Genomic DNA, 25545 nt, shown 5'->3' on the forward strand with positions numbered 1-25545 from the left:
CTGCCCTGTGTGAAGTAGGTTCTGCTTCTGAATCTGCTCCAAAGTCCCTGACATGCTCCATGACAAATATATCTGTAAAGGAGCATGAAGAGGTTACATTAAAAAGCTATATCCAAGTTAAATAGAATAGGCCCACATATTAGGTCCTCTTACCTCTGTGAAGCGTATACTTGATTGCCTCAATGTTATCTTCATACTGTAGCTAAACATTTCTATTTATTTTATCTGGCTCAAAAGTTGTGTTTAAACCCCAAGTCCTGTATGGAAATACCATGGACAATCCATAGTTGCATGCAAAGGTATTCAGAAAGCCAATATATTAAGCTTGGTTGCCTTCTAAGCCATGCTACTTTTTCAACATTATTTTGATCAAAATTATGTTAACTAAATACCCTTATTATTACTATTATTACTACCTTCATGCAATTTTTGCAATATATTTTTTTACTTTTTTATTCCAGGATATTTGTTTTGTGTTTTGCTTTTGGTTTACTTTTTCAACATGTAGGACTTATGACGGTTGCACTCCTCGTTTTGCTCATCAAATAGCAAATATCTAGAAAAGATACCTTTGAAAGTATTCTACATTAACACTAGGACTACTGGACTCGTGACCCCGCCTAGAACTACTGAAAGGAGTCATTTTGACTCCTTGCTTGTTTTCGTTTATTTTTAGAGTTTCATTTGTGGTTATTTATTAATAATTATATTTTTTGTAATGTATTATTATTGTGAGATCCAACAGTAATGCTTTTGATTGTCTTTTTTCTGCTTTTCTTATTTTTCTACAGAAAATAACAATAATTATAATAGACGTTTTTCAAACATTTTTTTTTATTCAAGTGCACACATATAAACAACTGAAGAACAAAAAGCAGAGAAAATGTAGGTGGAGGAGCATAAAAATGAAAATATGGCGCAGAATTCACCTTCTAAACATTTGGTGTTTCGCATTTTAGGCATTGCCTTTGATTTATGGCAGTACATTGCCCACACAAAGACTTACCACAAGTCTTACAATTGCCGACAGATCTATTTTTCATGCACTTTTCTTTGATCTGGCAAAATTTTGTTTGAACCATCACTTCTGAGCATGTAGAAACTTGGGACGTGGAACCCTTTTCAATATCTGTGACATAAGGACCACTCAACTCTCTCACAAGCGTTTGCAAAAATGCCTTGCGTGACATTTTTTGGTGGGTAATCTCCTTGAATATTATCCATGCATTTATACCCGCAAAGTCTAAGGCATTTTCAAATGCATGAACAGGCCATCTCCTTGTGCATGTTCGTGTGGTATATTTTCGTGCCATCTGATCCACTACATCTACTCCATATTTTGTTTCATTGTAAAACTTTACCGTTTCTGGAGTTTTTTTAGCGGAATCAGACGCAACAACAACATCTGGATGGACGGAACTCAAAATGACAACATTTTTGTTGGGCTTTCCTTCATATACTGTAAGTGTAAAATTGTCTTCATTTCTAAACACTTTAGTGTTTTACAATTCCTCTTTCATGGATTTTATTTCTTTAGGCACTTCTCGCCTTATCTTGTTCAGTGTTCCCATGATGGTTGTTCCTTTGCTTTTTAGCTGTTTAGCTAATTTTACTGAAGTAAAATAATTATCGGTTGTAACATTGCGACCTTTTTTCAAAAACGGGTCCAATAACTTCATTACCACATGGTCAGCTAAACGGTCCTCAGCACGGCGTGTGTCATCTTTTGCCTAGATAAGGGAAGCCATTTGCCAGATATTTGCTCTCCTTATCAACAGCTAGCCAATATTTGTGGCCATATTTATCTGGTTTGGAAGGCATGTACTGCGTGAATGGACACCTAGTTTTGCTTGGGAAAAGTTGCTCATCCACCGTTATGTATGGGCCAGGTTTGTAACACGCAATACAATTTTCAATAAACCTGTCCCACACAGTAGAAAATAGAGCAAACTTGTCCGTTTGCAGTCTCTCCGATCGAGTAGATTTCTCATCAAATCTGATAAGATAAGAGCCTAGAGTAAACAAGCTATTTTGTTCAGTATTACACAGTAATACAAGCAGGTAAAACACAAGGAAAATGTGAAAAGTTGACATGTAAATTGAACTACATCTATATGAACATCAGGGTAAATAAGACAGAGTGAAAAAATTATGCACAAAACTTTATAGCAACATTTAGTGACAAAAGGACCTCAAAATATGGTAGGGAGTCAAAATGACTCCCTTCAGTAGTTCTTGGTAAATTTTGAAAAAAACGCGCAAATTTTTCACCAAAATTATTTATTCTCACAAAATCTTTTTTCACATCATATTTGAGGAAAAGTCACCGAGTTTCAAGCCGGAATTCTGAAAAATGTAGTCACAGAAGAGAAATAAAAAACGAAAGGAGTCAAAATGACTCCATCAGTAGTTCTAGTGTTAATAAATCTAGCAAAAAAATGGCAAAATGGTACTCACCGTCCTTAAAATGTCCTTTATTTGGATATCACATAAACAGCAGGGAAGCGTGCCGTGGAGACGCACTAGACCAGTCCAGTGCGTTTACACCTCACACTTCATTGCTGTTTATGTGATATCCAAATAAAGGACATTTTAGGACGGTGAGTGCCATTTTGCCACTTCTTTGCTGGATTCTGGACATTTGCTTTCATACATTTTTCGGCAAGACACTCGAGTCCCTTGATCCGGTTCCTAAGTGTGATCCAGGAGCAGTGCAGCTGTGTCAATTCATTTTTGCTTGTTTGTATGTTCTACAGTTATAGATTTCTGGCCTCTAAAATATTAAAATCAGGTACTATTCACCCTGCCCTGGGCCAATGTTGCCTTTCTAAAGCAGCAGGAACATCGTGACTATAGTGCACATCACCAGTACACCAAGTTTCTAAGCTCAGCAGCCGATGTAGAATGTGTATTATATGTAGTGCAGTCAGAAATGTATGCAAATGGCCTTGATAAGAGGGGATGCAGGAGTCAGATGCTTTTGATTCATGAAGGGGTGCACGACTCTTCATAAATCTGGAGCATCTGACTAGTGACGTGTGCCTCTATGTGCCACACCAGAAATCTCCCTCTAGTTAGGCACGCCACAGCTCTTCATGATTTAGATGAAAATTCTGGTGTGAAAGTTTATATGAATTAGACCCTAAGACTTTACTTTTCAAATCTACCATTTTAGTAAATGCTCTCTCTTTTTCACTCATTCTTAGAAACAAGCTGAAAGGGAGAGACTCGCCATGATGCTCCTTCTACTTCTCTTCTTTCCTTTCACAGCAACAGGGAGGACATTGTCTTTAGAGGCCTCCTCTGCAAAAACAGTATTTAAGCCCTTTGAAGCCCAGTAGCTCATCATAACAAACCATTTTATGGGTCTGTGATAGAAGCCCGCTGCTTGCTGCTTTGGAGGTGGACGATGGCCTCCTTATTTATCGGTCTCTTGTGTGACTGAACAGACTGCGAAAATGGTCTGCCCTCCCTTACAAAACACGCAAATCCCTGATGTGATTTTCAACCTCCTCTTCCTCTCTATCTTGCTTTTAGTTTCTTATTCTAGACTGATTTTTTGGTGAGCAAGGAATTTTCATAACAATTACAGAAACCATTGATTTTTTCTGACTACTACAGATTCCTGGAAAGAATAAGATGCAAAGAACCACCAGCTCTACAGTTTGACAGGGCTCTTTTAAAGTGAGGGCAGGCTTCAATTTTCGGCACAGTTGCTCTCCAGGTCACGGGCTAAGCTTAGAAGTAGTTCTAAACCAGAGCTGCATACTTTCAGTTCTCCGGATCAATGCGGGTTCTTGAAGTCTTGCGAAATCATAAATGGTGGCATAACTTTGCAGTATGGTAATACTTTATAACATGGGAATTATGTACATTAGTATGTATTGTACTGCATGGTACATTAATATTGTCAGCATGCAGATGTTTCTTGATTTTCAACAAATGGGAAACAAGTAAGAGGGAAGGTGCACTGCACTGTTTGGCCACACTAAGGTTGCATTGAGTGCCGATGCTTTGTTTTAGCAGCCATTTTCTGCTGACAGACTCCCTTTAATCGTATTACAATTATAAACATTAGAATAAAAATTTTTGGTTTTTTTGCCCATGGTCATTCTGTGGTAATGAAGCTGACCTAAAATTCCAAGTTTTTGCCCATATGGCTCATGCAGATGAGAGCATCAGTTTTGCCATCCAAAAATTAGGATCAATTATGCAAATGACACCCTGATCAGAGTGGGATTATAGTGTGATCTGATTCTCGTGGATGAGAAGAGGATGAAGAAAAAAATGTCTCCATTTTCTACATTCTGTGAAGCCGCAGAAATCGAACTGGGCTCATGTAATCCGAGTGCAGCCCAATGTTTCCAAGGCACTCACTGACTGGAATGGTGAGTGTGATCTGAATATCAGATCAAACTCGGGCATGCTGCGATTTTTTTTTTTGGACGGACACTGTCCGAGGAAAACATTGTACATGCGCATGCCTCATAGACTAATATTGTTCAGGGTACGACTGGATGTTTGGATTGGATTGGACACACGGTCCAATAATAAGGCCGTTTGCATGAACCCTTACACAGATAGCCTTGACTTTTTATTTTTAAATGCATCTCATTCCTACATAACACATTGTTCCCATTCTGTTACAGCACTTTCAGGCTAATATACTTTCAGTAAGTACAAAAACATAATTTGTCTCATTTAATAAATAATCGCTGTAGTTGAAAGAAAAACATGAGCAAAACAATTCATTTGAGACCGTGGCACACACGAACATTACAAGTCTAATTAGGCTATTAAATTCAGCAATCACTCCCAAAACAATTTATTGCCGACCGCAACACAAATTTTGTTGATGCATAGCTCTAAAATACATTCCAGCCATGTTATGGTCTGTGTATATTGTGTGAGTTATAGAAATAATAGGCAACAATGGGGCTTATTTAATGCTTTATTAAGCATCTTCAAAACAGACTTAGTCATGCAGACTCAATGGTACTTGTCTAACTTCTTAAAATGCAGACTCAATGGTACTTGTCTAACTTCTAACTCTCGAAGGTCGAGGTTCTAAGAAACAGTTTGTCTCCGAGCTTTATTTATATACTGTTTAGCACAACGCCGCTGATTCATTTCACAGAATGGCAATGACTTGGATATACATTGGACAATATGCATTTAGATTCAGTTTGCAAGGAGTTAATTAGATCAAATTGAAGGCAGCTTGAATAAAGCTTGTTTGCTAGAATATTTTCAGCCATGGAGTTTGGAATTTATAGTCTCAGATTTTACTATTTATTTCTTTCAATATTTAAAAGTGACATTGTGTAACAATTGTTTGTAGTATAAAGTAAATGATCACATTTTGTAAAAAATATAATAGTTTTATTCATCTATCAGTGTGTAGATTGTAATTAATAGTATGTCAATTTAAGCTGTGGATTTCAGTCTCAATGAAGCACAAAATGCAATTTTTTGAAGGGAACCTTTCAGAAGGTTTTTGCTACCCCAACTAAGAGAATGAGATAGGGTCAGAAGCCCTGATTCCAGTAATGTGTGACTTACTGGGATGCTTGCTGGGTTTTTTTTATAATATCACTATTTAATCTGCTGCAGATTTCCAATTTCTCGGAATGCTGAGCTGTATACAACCTCGCCCGGCCCCATATCATTGATTGGCAGCTTTCTGTGTACACTGTGCATAGGCGGAAAGCTGACGAACAGTGGTGGGGTTATTCATAGCTAAAGACGAAATGGCGGTAGGTTTACTAATGCGGTGTGAATGTGCTTCTGATGAACCAGTTCTTTTATCAAAACAACATCTACCACATTGAGTGACAACTCTCTGGAATCAAGGTCTCTTACTCTAAATTATGCTCATCTCTGACTAGGTGTCAAAAAGTCTTATGATAGATTCCTCTTAATATGCTTATGCATTATTTCCTCACACTTTGAAGGATACTAATTGGTAGACATTGTTTTATACTTGTTTTGTCATCTCACACCTTCTCAAGGGGTGCAATTTGACATACAGCATAAACCTCTGTCTTCCAAAATAAGCAGACCGTTTTTGTAGTCTAATTTGTTTAATGGTCAACAGATCGTAGCATGTGGATGGTAAAATTACAGTAATATAAATCACAAGTATAAGTATTGAGCATAGAATATCACTTAGTTATGACATTTACAATTAACAGTGAAAGCACAGTAAGATCGAGCTAGTACATGTGAATACTTGACCTGGTAACAATCATTGTCTGATTTAACAAGAGTTTTGAATACCCACTACCAAAGAACAGAGATAGTTCCTATACCAAATAGATTTTATCCAGGATAATGGGTAACAGAATGCAGGAGAAAATTTTACACAACTGTTCTGCTAGACTGCTTTTTACAAAATGACAGCTTTACTAGGACCTTTTTACACAAAATGCATTGGATTCTCCCACAATGCAATTGCCAGCTTTACAGGAAAACAACTTGAAATACAATTAAATGTCACCAGATGGTGCTATTACCGCATTAAACATCACTATCAGAGGAGTACAGCTTATTAACGTGACCACAGTAATTTTAAACTTGTCATTTACCCTAATGGGCAGAGCAATACTGTTTCCATCTTAAATTTATTAGCACTGATAAATTGAACATTAGCAACGTTTTATTTCAGATTAACAAAATCATATATTTTTTGTCATCCATTTATCAGAAAATGTGAGCTGTTCCTATATATGTAGTTTACAATGTTGCACCAGGGAATCAAAGAGGGAAAGAATCAGGATTTAACTGCTGCATGCTTTCTCTCAACTTTCTCAACTTAGCAGATGAAGTATGATTGCACAGACCGACAGAAAAAGGAACTAAGCATTTAAATGACAAGACCATAAAATAGATGTAATCAAGAAAAAAACAGAGCTACTTAAATGCAAAAACACCTACACAGTTTAGTTTATAAGTTGTCAGAAAATGAGAAAGGAGTGCATGAGATTCAAGGTAGTAAATAATTTGTTTTCTATTGCCTACATCTTGTAGGCTGTAGAGTTTCTATGCATGTAATATCTGAAGGATGCAAGAGAGGTTCTATAATTATAGTGAAGTGCCCACTGAAAAACCAAAACAAAAAGATGAATCATGTCTAGTTTTTTTTTTAAATACAGTCATGGCTGAAAGTGTTGGCACCCTTCCTTGAAATTGTTCCAGAAAATGAAGTATTTTTCCAAGAAATTATTGCAATTACACATTTCATTATACACATGTTTATTTCCTTAGTGTGTATTGGAACAACAAAAAAAGACAAATTGGACATCATTTCACACAAAAACCCAAAAATGGGCCAGACAAAATTGTTGGCACCTATCCAAAATTGTGGTTACACAACTTGTTTCAAGCACGTAATTCTCACTCAAACTCACCTTTTGCAAAGAACAGGTGTGGTCAATATGAAAATCACATCTGAAACCAGATAAAAAGGGGAGAAGCTGACTCAATCTCTACATTGTGTGTCTGTGTGTGCCACTCTAAGCATGGAGAACTGTAAGTGGTTAAGAGAACTGTCTGAGGACTGGACAACAAAAATTGTTAATATTCTTTGACAATCTCAAGGTTACAAGTCCATCTCAAAAGACATTGATATTCCTTTGTCCACGGTGCACAACATAATGAAAAAGTTTACAACCCATGGCACTGTAGCTAATCTCCATGCAAGTGAGTGGCAGAGAAAAACCGATGAAAAGTTGCAAAATAGGATAGTCCAGATGGCGGAAAAGCAGCTCCAATTTAGTTCAAAAGAAATTCAAGCTGTCCTGCAGGCTTAGGGTGCATCGGAGTCCTCACAAACTATGCATTGACATTTGAATGAAATGAAACACTATGGCAGGAGACCCAAAAGGTTTTATGCTGACATTGAGACATAAAAAAGCTAGAATGCAATTAGGTAAAATGCACTTAAGTAAGCCAAAATCCTACTGGGAAACTGTTTTGTGGACAACACGAGAACAAGATTGAGCTTTTTGTGAAAGCATAAGATTTTACTGTTTACCAAAAATGGAATAAGGACTAAACAGAAAAGAACACAATACCTAGAGTCAAATATGGTGGATGTTCAAAGATGTTTTGGGGTTCTTTTGCTGCTTCCAGCACTGGGTGCTTTGTCTGTGTGCATGGCATCATAAAATTTCAAGATTACCGGCAGCTTTTGGGTCACAATTTTGTACCCAGTTTCAGAAAGCTGGGTTTGTGTCCTAGGTCATGGGTCTTTCAGCAGCACTGTGACCCCAAACACATTTCATGAAGCACCCAGAAATGGATAGAAAAAAAGCGCTAGAGAATTCTAAAGTGGCCAGTGATGAGTATGGATCTAAATCCCATTGTACACCTTTGAAGAGATCTTAAAATTGCTGTTGGGAGACCTGGAGCACTTTGCAGAAATAGAGTGGTCAAAAATTTCAGTTGAGGGTTATGAGAAGTTTGTTGATGTTATAGGAAGCAAATGATTGCAGTCATTCCAAAGGTTTTGAAACTAAATATAAAATTGAGGGTGCCAACAATTTTTGCAGGCCCATTTTGGATGTTTTGTGTAAAAAGATGTCCAATTTGCCTTTCTTTCTCTGTTTTTTTTTGAGTTTTTCCAATACTGAATGCGTTGGGGGACACTCACTTGGCAGCAGGATTAAGGCACACGGTTTTCCATTTAAACAGTCTATTAAGTTTATTTACACAGCATAAACAACATGAAGCATAGTCCATTTCTTTACATCAATGGAACCTGTTATGACCACCAGTCTATTCCAATAGCAGATGTGCCTGTCTGCCTTTACTACAACCCGCTTGTCCGAGGTTACCTTCCAGCAGCTTCGCTCCACATGCTGACTTCTTGTCAGTCCTGGCTCCAGGGGAGCTGCCTTACTGGGATCACTGTCCCATACCATGACTTGCTCTACAAGCTCACACCCAACAGTTCCAGACCCGCAGAAGGACAGTAGCTTCCCAAACACAGTAGCCATCACAGACTCTGCAGGTACATGATCTCCACCATGTGCTTTACAGGAAATCTGTCCTCTTGCAAGACCTTCCAACACAGTGACCATGTGACCAAACAACAGTCTCATTATATCCTATGAGACACAGCAACTGATGGGAGGTGTGTGGTTAGCCAGATCCGCCCAGTTCTCTGGCTAACCCTACAAGCCCAGTCCCTTATAAACTAAGCAAGGCTCATGGAACTACAGGTCCCAGAACAACATTCCATGGTTACAGTGCAGAGGACCTCTGCCTCTGCGACACATACCGGCCATTCACAGTAACACCGGTCACTGTCTCACAATACACACTAAGGAAATAAACATGCATATAAAAACATGTGCAACTGCAATAATTTTCTGGGAAAAAATACTTCATTTTCCGACCAATTTCAAAGATGCAAACACTTTTGGCCATGACTATATATATATTTTCTTTGTGTTATTCTCAAGTATGATTCATATGGCTTATAGGGTTATTCAATGGTACTTGTGGTGCTCATTTCAGGGAGCATCTTTGCAGTTAGGCAGATGCAGTAAAAAATGGTGATATTAACGAGTGTCTGGACCCATCTTCAAGTTTCCAGCTTTGTAGCTCCTAGAACATATAAAGCAGACCTGGCTCCTCCGTTCCCCTAACCATGACTAGGAAACAGAACGTGCACCTTGTGCTGGACCTCTTACCCAAAGATGATAGATTTGTAAAGAGGATTTGGTGGACGAGCAGTTGTCGTAGCACAGTTCAGCATCTGTTTTCTGGTGGAAGTTGGCAAGATACGGGAAATAACCCCCTTACAATATTTTTGCTAATTATAGTTCCAGCATTGAAAAGAAAAAAAAGATAATGTTTGGTTATGTTTAAGGGTCAAAATTCAACAATAGTCCTCTCTTTGTATTGTTTTCATTTGGAGGAGTTGCCCCAATGCACATTATATAAATATCCTGCCTAGCCGTGCCCTAACATGCGTGGTTGCTCTTTTCTTTGATTCTGCCCAAAAAAGGTAAAGAATGACCTTTGTTGGCAAATAAAAAGGGTCTTCTGTTTGTGGAAAATTGTAGTAATCACCTGGTTTCAAGTCACAGCCTCAAGTTGCATCTTAAAATAACATTTTATGATAGCCATTGTGTACAAAAAATATGATATAATGTTTATATTATACAAAATATATGATATAGCAAACAGTATAAGTATATAAGTCAGCACAGTGTAAGAAAAAGAGCAATGAGGAAATTACAAATAACTACAATATTGGAAAAGGAACAAGCTAATCATATTGTGTTCTTCTTTGTACAACCACATAAAGTATAGCAATCCTTTACTGCCGTTTGGATCAGTGCAGAACACTTCGTCTTAATGCTTTAAATCGTATTCTTTCATGTTTTCTTGGCAAACAATTAAACTCATTACAACACATGTAATGCTAAATAAAAGGACAACATTCAAAACAGCTAATTATAGAGTATTTTGCCAGCTCATAAGTAGAATTACTAATAACCATTTTTTGTTAAATTAATTCTTAATTATGATACAGAAGTAGCAGTAAAAATGCAAATGCAATATTGAGCGTTTTCTAACTAATGTGGTCTAAATATCAAAATTTGCTAAGTACTCAAAATCCAATTCTTAAAGCAAACCCAGATATGACTACATCGACAGAAAAATAAAAAAACACTTATGGCTCTTAGAATGCATCAATATAAATACCTATTTATTTTCCGCAAGATGTGCCATAATTGTTCAGACCAATGGAAAGACCCACTGATTAAAGCATGCCACACTGAACTATGTTAAAAAAAGTAACGACCCCCATATGCTTGTAGGGAAAAATTTTAAAATTTAATTAAATTTAAGTCTTAAAGCAAAGCCAAAATGCTAGAGATAATTAAATCTTTTGAAATTCAATTCAAAGCAAGTCAATTATCTGCAAATCACAATACTGCAAAGCCTCCAATTGTCTTAAATAGATATTTGAAACACTTTGAGATATTCAGGGCTATATCCAAACTTCTAACAAACTCTTCTGTTTGCAAAACATTATGAAAAGTGGACAATAAAAGATTGGAAATGGGTGATTTAAAGCAATTTGATGAAAGTCAATATATTAGATGGGTGCAAATGGGTCTGGAAAAATAAAAGAGAAAGGGGCTAACGGTTCGATAAATTTAAGCAGATGTTTTGGCCGATATAAGATGCGGCCACTGCCATTCAGGGCTTATCTACAGCATTCCATAATGCTGTAGATAAGCCCCGATCCTACCTGAAATATAAGAAAAATAAGTTTTATTGTACTCACCCGGGGGTAGTCCGGTCTGATGGGTATCGCAGGTCTGGATCCGGCGCCTCCCATCTCCTTGCAATGCCCCCCTCCTGCTTGCTTCACAGGCTCCCTGGTATTGCGCTCCTGCACAGGCGTACTTTTCTGCCCTGTTGAGGGTAGAGCAAAGTACTGCAGTGTGCAGGTACGGGGCATCTCTGACCTTTCACGGTGCCTGCACACTTCAGTTCTTTGCCTCAACAGGGCAGATAAGTATGCCAGCACAGGAGAGCAATGCCAAGGAGCCATGATGCAAGCAGGAAGGCAGCATTTCAAGGAGATAGGAGGCACCAGACCAGGACCTGCGACACCCATTGGACCCGACTGCCCCCGGACTTATTTTTCTTAACTTTCAGGTTGGATCAATGGCTTATCTACAGCATTATAGAATGCTGTAGATAAGCCCTGAAAGGCGGTAGCCGCATCTATTATTGGCCTAAACAGCTGACAGGTTTGCTTTAAGGAGCAGTCAAGTTTGGTGAAGGAAGCCTCATGATATGGGGTTGCTTCACAGACTAAGGTGTTGGATGCCTAATCTAATTGATGGTGGTCTCTAAGCTGAGTTAAATGGGAGTATCCTACAAGATGAGTTACTTCATACACTCGAGTACTATGGGTATGAAAAGGTCAACATATTATTCCACCAATACAATGACCCAAAGCATATGTCGAGATTGGTGAAGAAATAGTTCAATGCACCAACTTTGGGAGCGTGTAGAAGAGACCAGGGATCAGATTTTGGTTGAGACATGCTTGAATCTGATTGAGAGCATGCTCAAAAGGATTCAGGCAATGTTGATAGCCAAAGGTGGATTTACAAAATCTTAGCAAAATAATAAAAATGCAATTTGATATGTTTAAGAGCAAAACAATGCAGTGACATGACAAGACTCTAATCATATGCAAAATAGTTGCAAGTTAAATATGTGAATGAGATAGTCAAGATAATTGTCTATAAAATGATGGTTGTCTCACTTTTGAAGCACTAGTGGATTGTGAGATATGGAGCCTGAAAGTCATAAGCTCTAAACGTTTTTATCCTTTTGATCATCAGTGCAAAAAGACCACTTAATAACAGAAATCACTAATAAACTTTTCATGTTTTTAAAATTTAAGAATGGTCCAAAAATTAGTCGCGTTAGCTATTTGTGAAAAGTCAGTTTGTTCATTGCAGAACACTGACTCAAACTGATAGTGTCACTGTCAGAGCTCACCTTATTTTGCTGGGACTGTGACAAGCGATGTGTCATATCTTCCATAATGCCCTCCGCTTCCTTCCCACTACTACATTTGTCGTAAGCAAAAAAGTCAGCGTTTGCCTACATTTCAATGTACTACTGCCCAGGTGTCTTACCGAATTTTTACTTCGAGAGGGGCAAGCCCCTTACTTACATAGCGCTCACTAATATACTAATTAGGCAAAAAGACTACTAGGTCTTTATTTCAGTAAAACAATTTACATTTTATTAGTAATGAGAAAACATTTAAGTAATTAATGACTTAGGTAACACTTTGATATGTGTGTTATAGGCACATGAATTATAGCAGTACTAGTCTAACATTACATTGATCATTCTCATCATCTATAAAATAGAGAAAAGTAAGCATCAATTCGTTTTTTACCGGATATTGTAGCATCACTCCTCCCTCGGGGGACTTGATGGGTTAAAGAGGAAACATCCAGTTAACACAACATCACAGAAGTTATGCGTACATAAAGCCTCCTGGAAACGTCCCTCCCTACCAGTGAAAGTCCCCTTTGTTTTATAATGTTTATAATCAGATATCAGTTCAATCATGCGCAGTACACTTTCTGCAAGCAATGCTTATATAACATGTTCACGCTTGGCGCCTGCGTGGTTAATCCTTGAGCTCGTGGCCAGCTCGTGTTACGCAGGCGCATTGCGGTTGTTTATCACTGAAACTACCGTGTTCTCCTCATATCTTTTAACAGGTCATGTATCGGTCAAGTTCAGTTCTTCTGAACTTGTGCTGAATTACTGCAAAAAGAAATAATAAGACCCGTGATCACCTGATCTGGAACCTGAGCACCTATCTTCTTCATATACACACCATACATATCACATATGTATCACAATCGGTCCTTGATCACGGGAATTATTTTCCACTTCTATAGGTTACCATCAGCACTTTTGGTCGCCTACAGAAGATTTTGTATGCCATGTAGCAATTCCATATAGATAGAAGTATTACTACAAGGACAAGCACCAACACTGGGTGAATGATCCAATTTAACATCCTTTGAGCCGAAGGAGAATGACCCATGAAAATATCATACCAATGATGAGAAGTGGCATCAGCAATTGCCGAACCCATTTTAACAATTTACCCTGCCACTATGGTGGTACTAACAACATGATATTGTATTGTTTTATTTAACATTTGAATTATTCTTCTCCCTTCTTCAGATGTCTCCATAATATTCCTGAGCCGGGTCATATTCAATTCCCAGTTGTTTACCTGCAACTTGGTCGGTTGCCACTGCACTTTTTCCTGTACCTCCCAGTCATGAGTGAGAAGGAAGGTTTGGTCTTCCCACTGTAAAGCGGAAACATTCTGTAAACACCCCACATAAGGAACTTTCATCCCAGGAACAATAGGGACATCAGTTATTACACAAATTTCTTGTGAACCTATCTCCACCAACATCTTGTAGGATACTGGTAGAATGGTGAACTCACAAATATTCACAGTCTCTTGTAGCAAACATGGTTCATATACAGCAGAATGCAACCTACAAATTTTACCTTCTAATGTGTCTTCACATAAGCTTAAATCATGCGTGCGATTATTGTCATCAATGTATAAACCATTCATTTTAGGCATCCACAACCATTGATCCCCTGGGGGTCCCAATAATAGTGGTAAAACTACATATCTACACATTACTTGCTGGTTGGTTACATTATATATATTCAATATCCCTTGACATACTGTGTCATTGCAAACCATTTTGGGAGCTTCAATTTTAAGCCATGAAACTCCAGGAATTGTGTTATTAAACATAGTCCTCCATACCCATTCATTTCCTGTCATAAGACGAGTCTGCATTGTTGCCTTCTGCTGCATTTGATAAATAGCCTGCATTGTACACATAGTCCAATTAAGAATCGCACTAATATTTGATCCTTCCTTGAATACAAAAGAATTTGAAATATTCTGCATATCTAGTAAAAATTTATCTGCTTGCCAAGCTTGTGTCAGTGGGTGCCATATTGTAGGCATCCATTTACCTTGTAAAGTTAAAACATCTTGTATTCCTGCACCTGCTTTACTCATACGATTTGCTAGAGTTTCAATATCAAAAGAATTCAAAGTCCCAGTAACAGTTCCCACTCCCCCCAGCAACGTATCATACCATGCCCTTTTTTGTCTTATAGGGCAGAGAACGTTAGACGGAAATATCACTATAGCTGTTACTACAGTCATTTGTGATTGAGTTCCAGTCTTTACACAGGACGAGGGGATCCTCTTCATATGTCCCGGATCCGTTTTTGACGAATTCATATTAACAAACGTTATACTTTGTGCCCAAGTACTTCTATTTGTTATACTAGTAGCATTATGACAAAGTAAAGTCTGTAGGACATTAATACTGAATACTAATTCTGTTCCACTTCCAATGGTGGGGGTGCAATTCTTATAGATCCGTATTTGTTGAGTTGGAGATAAAGACTCAAAACCCTCACCGGCGTTACAACATGTTAAATTCACCTTAGCGGTAATATTCGCAGTTCCGTGCATATTGTGTAACATATATGCTACTTGAAATGAGGTGGCCCCACGGGGGCCTATCCATACATATCCTTCCACTGTTACATTAGCTATGTTACAGCTCTGTCCTTCTGGGCAAATAAAGTCATCTTGTTTTCGTTCTTTTGCGCTTTCCTTCCACAACCACCTTATCCGACTGGTGTTTTGACTTTGGATTTGAGTACCCGGTGTTCATCCTTCAACTTTCACCAAACACTCGCTTCCAAGGATTCCAATAATTCCACATATTCCCAGAAATATCTGTTAGGGAAAAAAAAAAAACAAAGCATGATTTTATTCACGCAAATAACATTTTTTTCCTGGGGAACATATTCCCATTTCTCCACTCCTGGTCTCATGATTAGCAAAGTACGATCCTTGCCCACAGCAATGACTTCAGCCGCCGATGGCGGTCCTTGAGGACTCTGTACCCAAATTCTAGCTCCTACATTGGTCACATCTGATGACCCGAATGCTTTATCCCCCCTTTAGGAGAGTTCTAGTGGAGCTTGTCCTTCGATGGCTTGATCTAAACTAATAGGTATTACCAACATTTGAGCCATCTTCTGTCCTTTAGAGATAACTAGCGGCTCTTGTCTTAGATTGGACATAATAACTTTAATTTCTCCTTGATAATCAGCATCAAATACTCCTCCCACCACTATGGCCCCTCTTAAAGCAAAACTAGACCGAGTTGCCAACTGACCATAATGTCCTTTAGGCATTTGACATCCCAATCCTGTTAGTATAGGAACAGTCTTACCTGGAGGTACAATAGTCACTTCTATTGCACTGAGATCCAATCCTGCAGATAGGGGAGTTGCTCTTTCAGGAATTTTAGCCTCTTGATTCATCTTCCACCAAGTAATTGTATGTACAATATGAGTTTCGTGTATGGTAAGGTTGGGTGTCAGCATTCTCATCAATGGTGTCATGGAATCAGTAATTGGCCTATTGTTGATAATTTGTAAAGCCTCACTTAGATTATCTCTCCACTGGCCATATCCTCCTTCCATATTGTGTATCTTTTTCAGAGTAGACTTCAAGAGTCCATTCATCCTTTCCACTAACCCTGCAACTTGGGGATAGTAAGGCATATGATATACCCATTGGACATTATGCTCATTAGCATAATCCTTTATCTGTTGACCAGTGAAGTGTGACCCATTGTCAGTCTGCATCTGCAGTGGAACACCATAGTATTGTGTGATAATCTCCAGTGTACATAATGTGCTCCATTGTGTGGCAGCTTTGCAAGGGAATCCTATCATGAGTCCTGAGTAGGTGTCTACCGCTGTGCAGACATATTTACATCCCCTACTCTCAGTAAGTGGACCAATAAAATCCATTTGCCAAATTTGAGCTGGTAATTGCCCTCGAGCTATGTGTCCCATTACTGTATGTGGAACTTCCCTTCTTTGTGAATGTTGACATACTGGACACTGTGCAATGACTTGTTTTATAATGTCCATGGTTAGTGGAACACCTCTTTCTTGGGCCCACCTGTAAGTGGCTTTTTCTCCAAGGTGTCCACTCTTGTTGTGCGCCCAAACAGCTGTACCTTGCAGCCATTTTTCTTTTTCTTGATCAACCTCAGAAGTCTGTCTAATAGCGGCGGCTTTATCTGCTTCAGAATTAAACAAACGAGCAAGAGAGTCAGCAGGCATATGTGCATCAACATGAAAAACAGTAGTAAGTGTGATTTGAACCATTTCTTCTATAAATTCCCACACCTCTTTTCCCCACACTTCCTTACCATGTATTAACCAACCATATTTCTTCCATCCCATCATCCAAGTTGCAAGACCATTAGCCACAGACCACAAGTCTGTGAAAAGGTGACACTCCTTCCCTTGTTCAAAACTCAATGCCAGAAAGATAGCATATAATTCTGCATATTGGCTACTTTTACCGTGACCTTCCATAACCAAATGTTTTTCTAGTTTCGGGTTATAAGCCACACTCTTCCAATGTCGCTTTCCATTGACATATCGAGCTGACCCATCAGTGAACCAAGCATATTGCTGTTGTTGTTCTGTTAAATCTTCATAAGATTTTCCCCATTTTACAGGGGACTCTTCCCGGACAGTTGGTTTCACAGGGGATTTGATTTCTTCCCCTATTTCATCTATTTTCTCATGGAGGGAGGCGATCCCGCCTTCTCTTTTCTTTGCTCTTTCAGAAATGTACCATTTCCATTTTATGATACTTTTGTTCCTATGCATATCCTACCCTATTGGTTTTAGGGTTAGACAATACCCATTGCATTATAGGTATTGCTGGTCTTAATAAGACTTCATGTCCTAAAGTTAGCTGTTCTGTTTCTACCAATGCCCAATAACAAGCTAGCAATTGTTGTTCTAATGGAGTATACTTTTCTCCAGCATCAGTGAGTTTTCGATTCCTAAATCCTAAGGGAACTCTTTTTCCCCCTTGTTTTTGCCATAATGACCAATTTGCATACATATTTTGTACTGATACATGCAATTCTACACTCCCTGCTGCCATTGGCCATAAATCTACAGCTTGTTGTATGGCCTCTTTCACCATCTCAAAAGCAGTTTGTTGTTCTTCCCCCCAATGAAATTCATATTTCTTCCTCGTCACTTTATACAAAGGGGACAGCATCTGTCCTAAATGAGGTATATGCTGTCTCCAAAATCCAAATAGCCCAATATAAGATTGAGTCTCTTGTTTAGACTTTGGGGTAGGGAAATTAATGATCTTCTGTTTAGCTTGTGGCAAAATTTCCCTATGTCCTATCTTCCATTGTATTCCAAGAAATTTTACAACTTGAGCCGGTCCTTGGACCTTTGCTTCATTTATTTCCCATCCTTTGCTCCTCATATGCACCAAAAGTTTTTCCAATGGTGATTTCACTGCCTGCTCCTCATTTCCTTGTATCATTATATCATCAATACAGTGTGAAATTTGCATATCTGAGGGCAAGGAGAACTGATCTAGATGTTCTGCCACCGTCCGGTGACAAATAGTAGGGCTATGAAGCCATCCTTGAGGCAATCTGGTCATGGTATACTGTCGACCTAACCAGGTAAAAGCAAATTGATCCTGCGCCTTTTCCTCTATTGGAATTGTAAAGAAGGCATTAGCCAAATCAATCACTGCATACCAAGTTCCATTATGACTCTGTATATTTTCTATTATAGTGATAGTATCTGGCACTGCAGCTGTTAATGGAGGGGTACATTTGTTCAGTTCCCTGTAATCCACTGTCATACGCCAGGAACCATCACTCTTTTTAACTGGCCAGACTGGATTATTCCATGCAGTAGTAGTGGTACGCATGACTCCTACGTCAACCAGATTTTTAATTGTTTCAGTAATCTCTTTGTGCCCCCCTGGTATTCGATACTGTTTCATTGCCACCATTTTGGTAGCAGGAGGGATATGTACAGGGGGCATTTTTACCTTTCCTATCGTTACAGGTCTCATTTGTATTTCTGCCCTTTTTACTCCAAAGGAGAATTTGCCAGCCGATAAATTTAAAGTCATTCCTTTTAAAACATCCATTCCCAATATATATTCCGGAATGGGTACTACTAAAACACGGTAATTTCTTATCGGTAGATTTCCTATTTTCAAAGCAACTTGTGTTTGTACTCCAGTGATTACCTGTCCTCCTAGTCCGGCAATTTTAATTTTTGGACCTTTGAATTTTGTGGGAATTCTTTTTCTTTATCAATTTTTCCTCTTCTCTTGCGATATTTATTTTTAGCAACTATGATAGCAGCTTTCTCTGCTACACTCTGGTAATGTTCCAACTTATCTTTGAGCAGACGGGTATTGCAATCCAGCACCACTTTCTGCCCTCCTAGCTCTGCAACTTTTTGTTCCAATTGAGAGCACTTCCTCTGCATTTGTTGATTCCGCTCATGCATCGCGCGATATGCACTGAGCAGAATCCAAGTTCGTCGTCCAAGCGACACAACATCACCCGCCTTGGCGGGGACACCCCTGAGTACATTAACAACATCCTGGGTTGACTGCATCACCTGCCTTTGCAGGGAAAACCTCGAGTAACTAAACAACATCGAGGGGTTATCTGCATCACCTGCCTTTGCAGGGATCCCCATGAGTAAACCAACAACATCATGGGTTAACTGCATCACCTGCCTTTGCAGGGAAAACAAATCCACATACGCCATCCTAAAGACTCTACATCACCCCTGAGTACTTTAACAACATCAGTGGGTTCACTACCTTTAAGCTTACTAGACCACTGTTCCGCCAGTCCAGAACTGCTCAACTCATGTGCCAATATATTATACGGTGCCTCAGTCCAACCGGGCACATCCACTACATCCTCCTGCTTTTCCTTTCGTTTCTTAAACATATTGAAAAAGATCCTGCTGACTACGCCAATTTATGTCTTACCGAATTTTTACTTCGAGAGGGGCAAGCCCCTTACTTACATAGCGCTCACTAACATACTAATTAGGCAAAAAGACTACTAGGTCTTTATTTCGGTAAAACAATTTATATTTTATTAGTAATGAGAAAACATTTAAGTAATTAATGACTTAGGTAACACTTTGATATGTGTGTTATAGGCACATGAATTATAGCAGCACTAGTCTAACATTACATTGATCATTATCATCATCTATAAAATAGAGAAAAGTAAGCAGCAATTCGTTTTTACCGGATATTGTAGCATCACTCCTCCCTCGGGGGACTCGACGGGTTAAAGAGGAAACATCCAGTTAACACAACATCACAGAAGTTATGCGTACATAAAGCCTCCTGGAAACGTCCCTCCCTACCAGTGAAAGTCCCCTTTGTTTTATAATGTTTATAATCAGATATCAGTTCAATCATGCGCAGTACACTTTCTGCAAGCAATGCTTATATAACATGTTCACGCTTGGCGCCTGCGTGGTTAATCCTTGAGCTTGTAGCCAGCTCGTGTTACGCAGGCGCATTGCGGTTGTTTATCACTGAAACTACCGTGTTCTCCTCATATCTTTTAACAGGTCATGTATCGGTCAAGTTCAGTTCTTCTGAACTTGTGCTGAATTACTGCAAAAAGAAATAATAAGACCCGTGATCACCTGATCTGGAACCTGAGCACCTATCTTCTTCATATACACACCATACATATCACATATGTATCACACCAGGCAGCTAGTGTCAGTAGTTCTGATGCTTCTGTTGCTGCTAGTGGATCCCACATTCTTAGCCATCATATGGGTATTTTTCCCTTTTACACTACCCCATCCATTGCCATTTTTATTCTACATTTTGCAAAAGACTATAATTAACTTTTGGCAATCTTTTTAACTCCACCTATTCAAACATTTCCAAAAAGCACATAACAAGCAGTCCACATTATAAGTGTGTCGTGTATGGTTGTCAAAACTGAACTAGTAAAACAGGTCTTCAAAAACAGGTATGAACAGTTAAATAGATTAAATATGTTATATTCAGATAATTCAATACCAAAAAACAAATACAAGATTAGATAAATTATGTGATATGAGCTGACACGCATAAGAGGAAATAGTGGTACAGCCAATCATTGAGCTCAGAGACTCTGATTGGCTCGCACTGTCAACTTGGGTAGTGTCACTTGGCTTAGTTATTGGTTGTAGCACTGTCAACATAATGTGAGACTCAGAGACTCTGTGCTAGGCCCAAGGAAGGTGAAGCACAATTTTTTATTTTTTTTAGCTGGGAGACAACAGTTTTCTGAAACTGGAAAAACTCTTTAATTCACAAATCCTGTGTTAATATTTTTTTAAAAAATGTGTCCTTCCAAAAGGAACTGTTCCAATAAAATACATATACCCCCCACACTGATTGTCATAGTCATTACAGAAAAATAACTGGTTATGGTCTTGTTCTTTAAAAAGTCATTAGTACAGAAAAAAATACCTTGATGATCAGTTTTTAACTTGGCTAAATGACTTCTAAATTAACTATTAAATTAAATGCATTATATCTTTTTCATGTAGTGAAGTTGGCCTCATAAATACTGCAAACGCTTAGCTGCTTGTTACACTTGATTACCTCTTCCATTACAGTTTTTTTTATAATCCTTGTAGGAGTGGAGAATTCATTTAGATTTAATAACATGAAGCAAATGTTGACAAGGGGATCATTTAATTAGTGAGATATATCCCAGTTCAGTGTTTAATCATGGGAGCTAAAAATGACCCATTGATTGTATTTCAGAAGCTCCTCTAAGGGTCTTGTGTCCCTCATTTAACATTTGGCACATATTGATGGTGAAAGTTTTAATTGTTATGGAATTAGAATATTAAAATTATTAATACTTAGGAAGTTAAATCTAGACAGAAAAACAATCTGATCGCTATGGGGTGTAGAAGACCTATTATGTGTTGTCAGAAGAAAAAAATCCAAAAGTGCTCTCTCTTTCACAAGGCATATATAGAGGTAGTAGTTCAAAACTAGACTTCGTTATTAATCTTCAAAGCGTTTCAACTCTCATTCAAGTGGCTTCTACAGTTCATTTTCGTGTTAGAAAATTATCTAAGTATGGGGATGGTGATTCAGTCTACTCATACTTTATGGTCTGCTATCATCACTCCCTGTATGAGGTTCTTGACACGTTGGTGACCAAAGTAAACTAGCTGATGTACTCCCAAATATCCTCTCTGTAAATTGGAAAAAATAGCTTAGAGAAACCTTCTTAAAACTAATAGATGCACACAAGACATTGATAAAACATTACACAATACAATATGTACAGTAAGGTAAGTGTTTGACTTGCCAAGTACTTGAAATGCATGACCTTAGATAATGACATAGCGGAATAAAGGACAGATGTTTAAAAACTAAATTTAAAAAATAAAATTCCGGGACTACATTATGGCACAATAAATTCCTACATTATCTGTTATAGTACCCTTTTTGATGTATTACAATACTTATTTTAACTGTTTGTTATTTGTGTGTGTGTGGTTAAAAACTTAATTTGCTACTGATGTTTTCCCAACACATAAGAGTTAGTATGCACAGAAATTTGACGTGCTGAGCTGTTATGCGCAGAGATTTTACCGCTCTCTAATGACATCCTTAAGAGATTTAAATTTATATTTGCTTTTCCATTCTGTTTTTTTGTAAATACGTAGTGAAAGGTAGATCTTAGAGAGCTCAAAAATTGGTCTAACACCTTTTGAAGCCCCTGATGTACATATGTGCCAATTTTAATGCAACAGTGACATTTTGTTTGGCTATGCCTAAAGAACAGACAACAGAATTTCAGTTTATAGCTATAAAGAAATACATATTTCTTATTGTATTAACCCCTTTTTGCTACTTAATTCCCAGGGACGGGATAGTACGTCATAGCGATAAGCGTCGCTCACATGGTCAGCGCCGCTGATCGTGGCGGGTGTCCGCTGATTATCACAGCTGACACCCAGCACTATGTGTCAGGGGCGGTCACGGACTGCCCCCAACACGTTAACCCCTGGCACACTGCGATCAAACACAATCGCAGTGTACTGGGGGTTTAGGGAAGCATCGGCAGGGAGGGGGCTCCCTCCATGCTTCCCTGGTACCCTCAGAGCAGCGCGATGTGCAGCACTGCTTCGTGGGTCTCCTTCCCTGCAGGTCCCTGGACCCAAAATGGATGCGGGGACCTTCGGGGGCCTGCAGGGAGCCGGATTCCTCATGCCTGCAAAGCGCAGGAATGAGGAAGCCTTCTCCACTGCCTGTGACAGATAGATGATCTGTCACAGCAATCTGTGATGTGACTGATCAGAGATCTGTCACATGACAGTGATGTACCCCCTGGGACAATGAAATAAAGTTAAAAAAAAAAAGTGTGAAAATAATTTATAAAAAATCGCTAAATAAATAAAAAAAAAATATTCCCTAATAAATTAATTTTTTGGAAATAAAAAAAAACAATAAAAGTACACATATTTGGTATCGCCTCGACCGTAACGACCCGCCCTATAAAACCGTCCAATAAGTTCACCCTCTTAGTGAACACCTTAAAAAATAAAAATAAAAAACAAAGCAAAAAATAATGCTTTATTATCATACCGCCGAACCAAAAGTGCAATTACGAGTGATCAAAAAGACGGATATAAATAACCATGGTACCGCTGAAAACGACATCTTGTCCTGCAAAAAACGAGCCACAATACAGCATCATCAGCAAAAAAATAAAAAAGTTATAGCTCGCAGAGTAAAGCGATGCAAAAATAATTATTTTTTATATAAAATGGTTTTCATTGCATAACAGCGCCAAAACATAAAAAATGACATAAATGAGGTATCGCTGTAACCATACTGACCCAAACAATAAAAACGCTTTATCAATTTTACCACACGCGGAACGGTGTAAACGCACCCCCCAAAAGAAATTCTTGAAATGCTGGTTTTTGTTCATTCTGCAACCCAAAAATCGGAATAAAAAGCGATCAAAAAATGTCACGTGCCCAAAAATGGTACCAATAAAAACGTCAGCTCATCCTGCAAAAAATAAGACCTCACATGACTCAGTGGGTCAAAATACGGAAAAATTATAGCTCTCAAAATGTGGTGATTAGTGTTGAGCATTCCGATACTGCAAATATCGTGTATTGACCAATATTCGCTGTATCGGAATTCCGATACCGAGTACCGATATTTTTTCAATATCGGATACCGGAATCAGAAGTTCCCATAATGCAATGAGCCACTGTTGTGGCTGTGATTGGCTGCTGAAATGATGTCATCATGATGCGCGGTCTGTGCTCATCATGATGTGCGGTCAGTGCGGGCCTGCCGGGGGTCTGTGCCGGATGCTGAGGGTCTGTACGGGCCTGCTGGGTGTCTGTGCTGGCTGCCGGGGGTCTGTATGGGCCTGCCGGGGGTCAGTGCCGGCTGCCGGCGGTTTGTACGGGTCTGCCGGGGGTCTGTGCCGGCTGCCGGAGGGTCTGTGCCGGCTGCCGGCGGTCTGTATGGATCTGTCGGGGGTCTGTGTGTGTGTGCAGGCATCGTCCGATGGGACTACAAGTCCCATTGGGCGATGCCTGCTACAATGACAGTGATTGACACATTAGCCAATGATGGGACAGTAGTAGTCCCATCATCCGGCTAATGTGTTGAATGTAAAAAAGAAAAAAACATACATATTACATACATACAACATACATACTACATACATACTTCATATATACTACATTCATACAACATACATACATACTACATACATACTACATATTTACTACATTCATACAGCATACTGCATACATACTACATACATACAACATATATACTACATTCATACAGCATACATACATACTACATATATACAACATTCATACAACATACATACATACTAAATACATACTACATATATACTACATTCATACAGCATACATACTACATACATACCACATATATACAACATTCATACAACATACATACATACTACATATATACTACATATATACTACATTCATACAGCATACATACTACATACATAGTACATATACACAACATTCATACAACATACATAAATACTACATACATACTGCGTATATACTACATTCATACAGCATACATACATACATACTACATATATACTACATTCATACAGCATACATACATACTACATACATACATACGATATGCATAAAACATGCTACAGATATACTACATACATATTACATACATACTACATACTACATACAATACATTCATACATTCATACAATACATACATATAGACATACAGTACATATAACATAGAGTACATACTCACCATTACTTGTCACTTTGATCACCGAAGCCAGTGTCATCTATGAAAAATATGAAAAAACAAACCACCAAATACTCCCTGTTCCGCAGAAATCCACGAGTGAATGCCCCACAACGATCTCCCGTGGAGAAAAGCAGCATCAGCTGATGCGACCGTTCTCTAGGGGTTCCAAGAATCCAATGACGGGAGGTAGGTATCCTTCCGCACTGTATTCCTCCGCCACTGTAAAAAAAATAGTTCCTAGTCTCACTTTATGGCAAAAGCTGCGTGGGAACTTTCTCACACAGCAATGCCAAAAGTGAGACTAGGGACTATTTTTTTTACAGTGGCAGAGGAATACAGTGCGGAAGGATACCTACCTCCCATCATTGGATTCCTGGAGCCCCTAGAGAACTGTTGCATCAGCTGATGCTGCTGTTCTCCACGGGAGATCGTCGTGGGACACTCACTTGTGGATTTCTGCGGAACAGGGAGCATTTGGTGGTATGTTTTTTTCATATTTTCATAGATGACACTGGCTTTGGGGATCAAAGTGACAAGTAATGGTGAGTATGTACTCTGTGTTATATGTACTGTATGTCTATATGTATGTATTGTATGAATGTATTGTATGTAGTATGTATGTAGTATGTATGTAGTATATCTGTAGCATGTTTTATGTATGTTGTATGTAAGTATGTAGTATGTATGTATGTTGTATG

At 38.6% G+C, this 25545-nt stretch overlaps 1 protein-coding gene and 1 long non-coding RNA gene across 3 annotated transcripts in view; one reads left to right on the top strand and one right to left on the bottom strand.

Moving 5' to 3' along the window:
* Positions 1–25545, top strand: part of LOC141087923 (follistatin-related protein 4-like) — a 1467590-nt gene that overhangs the window by 603254 nt on the left and 838791 nt on the right. The window lies entirely within an intron of this gene.
* On the bottom strand, positions 14637–19836 carry LOC141087920 (uncharacterized). Its single transcript, XR_012231764.1, has 3 exons — positions 19767–19836; positions 16607–16730; positions 14637–15364 (listed from the first exon to the last, which is right to left on the bottom strand). It is a non-coding gene; the product is annotated as an uncharacterized lncRNA (long non-coding RNA).

The sequence above is a fragment of the Dendrobates tinctorius genome, unplaced genomic scaffold (genome assembly GCF_039654945.1).
Source record: "Dendrobates tinctorius isolate UK_male_01 unplaced genomic scaffold, ASM3965494v1 ptg000036l, whole genome shotgun sequence".
In the NCBI taxonomy this organism is placed as follows: domain Eukaryota; kingdom Metazoa; phylum Chordata; class Amphibia; order Anura; family Dendrobatidae; genus Dendrobates; species Dendrobates tinctorius.